Genomic DNA, 5,324 nt, shown 5'->3' with positions numbered 1-5,324 from the left:
GGCGACCCGGGCCCGGGCCCGGACCCGGGTTTTGCCCGGGTTTCCGGGCCCGGGCCGGACACCGGGCCGGGCACGACCGGGCCGGGCCCAGGCCGGACACCGGGCCGGGCCCGGGCTCCGGGCTTTTTGGACACCCCTACAAATCAGTCACTATATTTTACCTACAAAAGATGATCACGAAGCGTGATTCTTGAGAAATTTAGCAAAGAAAGGAATGACTTTTGAGACCTTATACTTAGTATGTGGTCAAGCAAATCTCCCATGCCCCGAGCAGTATGGCAGAAGTCAATTTATGCCTCTCTCTCTCTCTCTCTCTCTCTCTCTCTCTCTGGCAAAGATTTTTTTCAACCATATCGATCTCATATTGACAAACTTCACAAAATTACTCTTTTTTTAACTGGTAAATAAGATTTTATTTCAAGCTAGCTCTCAACCGGAGCAAAACTCTAATGGTAACTAAAGAAAATGAAGTTTCGGCTCCTTGTATTACTAAATCAAATATTATCGCTGCCGGTGTAAAGTTCAATTATCGAGATGACTCCGAGATTTGTACCCTGCAATCAGGAATTTTCCAACAATTTTGGATTTCCTGATGATTTCGTCTAATTAAAAATAGAAATGTCGACACACCAACGTAGAAAAGAAACACGAAAATGCATAAAACATACTACGTGTTTGACACGACACGGCGCCATGACAGAAGTGGACTGTGCCACATAGATCGCCCCTGTAGTGTAGCCGTTTTGAGCTTATTGTCTGTAGTTTCATTGTAACTGCAAACAGGCCCCTGGATAAAACCATTTTGACTTTTTCACCCAGTTTGAAATTTGGGGTTTTTGTCTTTAAGCCCATTTGTTTACCTAGCTTTATTTTTAAACCCACTCATTATTAGTTGTATTCTTAAGCCCAATTCATTTTTGGTATTTGTCTTTAAACCCAATTCTAAAATACAATACTTTTACTACTTGTATTTATACAGAATGAATGTCAAAACCCTAAAATACCCCTTTGATTGGCCCCATAAATCCCAGTGTCTCTCTCTCATCTTCCCCATTTCACCTCAGCCCATCTCCAGCCGCCGACGCCCCACTCTAGCTGCCGCCGGCGATCTCGGCCCCCGTCACCCTCTCCCGCCTCTTCAAGAACTCCCCCTCCTCCCCCAAAACCCTAACCCTAATCAAGTCCTTCGCCGCCGGCGTCATCCTCTCCACCTCCCTCGTCCACGTCCTCCCCGACTCCTTCCAGGCCCTCTCTGATTGCCACGTGGCTCCCCGCCATCCGTGGCGCAACTTCCCCTTCTCCGGCCTCGGCGGCATCGTCGGCGCCCTCCTGCCCTCCTCGTCGACGTCGTCGCCTCCTCCCGCCTCGAGGACGCCGCTCGGGCCCCAAGAACTACGAGAGAATCAAGAAGGCCGGGTGCCACGCGGCGAAGGAGGAGCTGGAGTTGGGGGTTGAGGAGCTGGAACTGGAGGAGGAGGAGGAGGACGAGAGGCTGACGAAGTTGAAGCAGAGGATGGTGAGCCAGATGTTGGAGATTGGGATAATTTTCCACTTGGTGATAATCGGGGTGACACTGGGGATGCCACAGAATCAGTGGACGATAAGGCCGCTGGTGGTGGCGCTGGCGTTTCATCAGGTCTTCGAGGGTATGGGACTTGGCGGATGCATTGCTCAGGTAGAAAATTTAGGTTTTTGTGTAGTATAGTTTGAATCTTTGAGGGTTTGGTGGGGGATAAACCCTACATAATTGCAGCATTTGGAGTTCAACCAAACTTTTAGTATCGATTCTAGGATTTGAGGAATCTTTATGCTAGTATTCTAATACCTTACAAGGATGTATGTCAGCATCATTTGAGATTGCTTGCATCTAGATATTATATTCTTCTTGGAGCTTAAATCATTTGTTAAATTGTTCCCGTTGAAATAAAATTGTTACATTTGAAGCCATTCTATATATTCAAAGTTACATTATTGCAACTTCCTAAATGTAGAAACACGAAGAAACCCTCTTTCATATCTGAGCTAATATTTGGTTGTGCAAAACTTGCTGTGATGTTACGAATTACTGGTCTTGTGATCAATAGTAATAAAGATTACTCAGTCTTATGATAGGAGGGACATTTTAATGGTAGTCAATTCTTTTAGTGCTATTGTATATCGTTTTTGTTACGCTCTTGCTGTTAGTTATCTTATCCGAACCGCATTTATTTGCTTTTATCTGAAGGTATATTTTCTATAAGTATAATGTTCATTGAACCGCTTTTAAACTCAACCTATTGTTCTTTTGATCCGCTTATATTTTGCTTTCAGGAAATCAACGTGATCCTCAAGGCCAATTCCCCGGATGCTAGATGCCAATTGTGATATCAAGCATTTTTTGTGTACAAATATATGTTTGGAAAGTGATTTGTAAAGTCATTTGTATGAAACCTACGGGACAGTTGTTGGTATTGGTTATGTAAAGTCATTTTGTGGACAGTTGTTGGTATTGGTTATTACTGGTTATGTAAAGTTTTGTATGCTTCTAAGTCATTGAAATTGATGGTTTATTGCACGTAAAGTTCTATGGTTCAGCGCACCAGCTACATAAAGTTTTCCCTCAAACAGAACACAATATTCTCTTACAGAGATTAGCGTGGTACACATAACCATAACACAACAAAAGGAAGAAAAGAACATCACGCATAACCCGCTACACTTACAGGATAACCCACTATACTTACAGGATAACCCGCTACACTTACAGGATAACCCGATACACTTACAGTGTAACCCGCTACACTTACACGATAACCCTCTACACTTACAGTGTAACCCGTTATACTTACAGGATAACCCGCTACACTTGCAATGTAACCCGCTATACTTACAGGCTAACCCACTATACTTACAGGCTAATCCGCTACACTTACAGTTAATCTGAAAGTATAGCACGTTATATTGTAAGTATAGCACGTTAACCTGAGAGTATAACACGTTAATCTGAAAGTATAGCACGTTATATTAAAAGTATAGCACGTTAAGGAGTAAGTATAGCACGTTATATGGTAAGTATAGCACGTTAACCTAAAAGTATAGCACGTTAACCTGAAAGTATAGCATGTTAACCTGTAAGTATAGTACGTTAACCTCTAAGTATAGCACGTTAACCTTTAATATAACGTGCTATACTTACAATATAACGTGTTATACTTTTGATATAACGTGTTATACTTTTAATATAACGTGCTATACTTACGATATAACGTGCTATACTTATATGATAACATGTTATACTTACACGATAACGTCCTATACTTATAGTATAACGTGCTATACTTACAGTGTAACATGCTATACTTACATGATAACGTGCTATACTTACATGATAACGTGCTATACTTACAATTTAACGTGCTATACTTACAGTACAATGTGCTAAACTTACAGGATAACGTGCTATACTAACAGGATAACGTGCTATACTTACAGGTCAACGTGCTATACTTACGATATAACGTGTTATACTTACGATATAACGTGTTATACTTACAATTTAACATGCTATACTTATAATTTAACGTGCTATACTTACAAGTCAACATGCTATACTTACAGGTCAACGTGCTATACTTATGATATAACGTGTTATACTTATAATTTAACGTGCTATACTTACAATTTAACGTGTTATACTTACATGTTAACGTGCTATACTTACGATATAACGTGCTATACTTATAATTTAACGTGCTATACTTACAATTTAACGTGCTATACTTACGATATAACGTGTTATACTTATAATTTAATGTGCTATACTTACAATTTAACGTGCTATACTTACGATATAACGTGCTATACTTACAATTTAACGTGCTATACTTACAGGTTAACATGCTATACTTACAGGTCAACGTGCTATACTTACATGTTAACGTGCTATACTTATAATTTAACGTGCTATACTTACAATTTAACGTGCTATACTTACGATATAACGTGTTATACTTATAATTTAACGTGCTATACTTACAATTTAACGTGATGAGTCGACTCAGCAGAGACTTTTGACAACAGGAGTTGATATCATGAGTCGACTCATGACAGTCATGGGTCGACTCAACCTGATGAGTCGACTCATGATGATTTATGGGTCGACTCATGAGCTAAAAATTGGGTTCTTCGACTCTGCTGCTCGCCGACTCGTTCGACGCTACTCCAGGAGATTGACAAACTATATACATAACGTGCTATACTTAATCCATTTCCAAACAATACAACATGCAAACAATATACAACATTGCATATCCAGGAGACACAAAACACTGCATATCCAAGAAAACATTGCATATCCAAGAGACACAAAAAAATCAAGAAGTTTCTTCAACCATTCCAGCACATACAACACGCAAACAATGGTTATTGTCTAAAATAAAGTTAACCATCAATATCAATGACTTAGAAGCATGCAAAACTTTACATAACCCAGTAATTTAACCACAGTGGCTATAATCTACCACAAAAGACACAAAACACTATGGACTACATAATCAACATATATTTATACAAATACTTTACAAATCAATTTCCAAAATATATTTGTACACAAAAAAATATTGGATATCACAATTGGCATCTAGCATCCGGGGAATTGGTCTTGAGGATCACGTTGATTTCCTGAAAGCAAAATATAAGCGGATCAAAAGAACAATAGACTGAATATAAGCGGTTCAATGAACATTACACTTATAGAAAATATACCTTTAGATAGAAATAGAGCAACAATACGAGCTCTATGTCTTGCACAATCCTTTTGGTCAATTGGGGGAGGAGAGCGTTGAGATTCATTGTTGGGGGTCAGGTCCTCTTGGGATGACGCTGTGGACTGACGAAAGGAGGGTTCTCTGAGAGGGCGACGGTGGCTGGAGACGGGCGACGGCGGCAAGGAGCTTTCGTCTTTTAATTTAGGGCTGAGTTGAAAAGGGGAAGATGAAGAGATATAGTGGTTTATATGGGGAAAGGGGTATTTTGGGGTTTTTACCTTGATTTTGTATAAATACAAGAAATAAAAGTATTGTATTTTGGAGATTGGGTTTACAGACAAATACCAAAAGAGAATTGGGTTTAAAGATACAAGTAATAGTAGGTGGGTTTAAAAATAAAGTGGAGTAAACAATTTGGCCTAAAAACAAAAACCCCTTGAAATTTTTAAGGCATAGCTGATCATGACGTACTGTCAATGTACACCACCCAGAGACCTCGACTTCAAGTCAACTTCTACCTGCACTCTCTCTCTATATATATATATATACGAAAAAGCTGTTTGGCTCGCGCTTTAACGC

This window comes from Asparagus officinalis, chromosome 4 (genome assembly GCF_001876935.1).
Source record: "Asparagus officinalis chromosome 4, Aspof.V1, whole genome shotgun sequence".
Lineage (NCBI taxonomy): Eukaryota > Viridiplantae > Streptophyta > Magnoliopsida > Asparagales > Asparagaceae > Asparagus > Asparagus officinalis.
The sequence above is the reverse complement of the archived record's forward strand: the minus strand, read 5'-3'. Positions refer to the sequence as shown.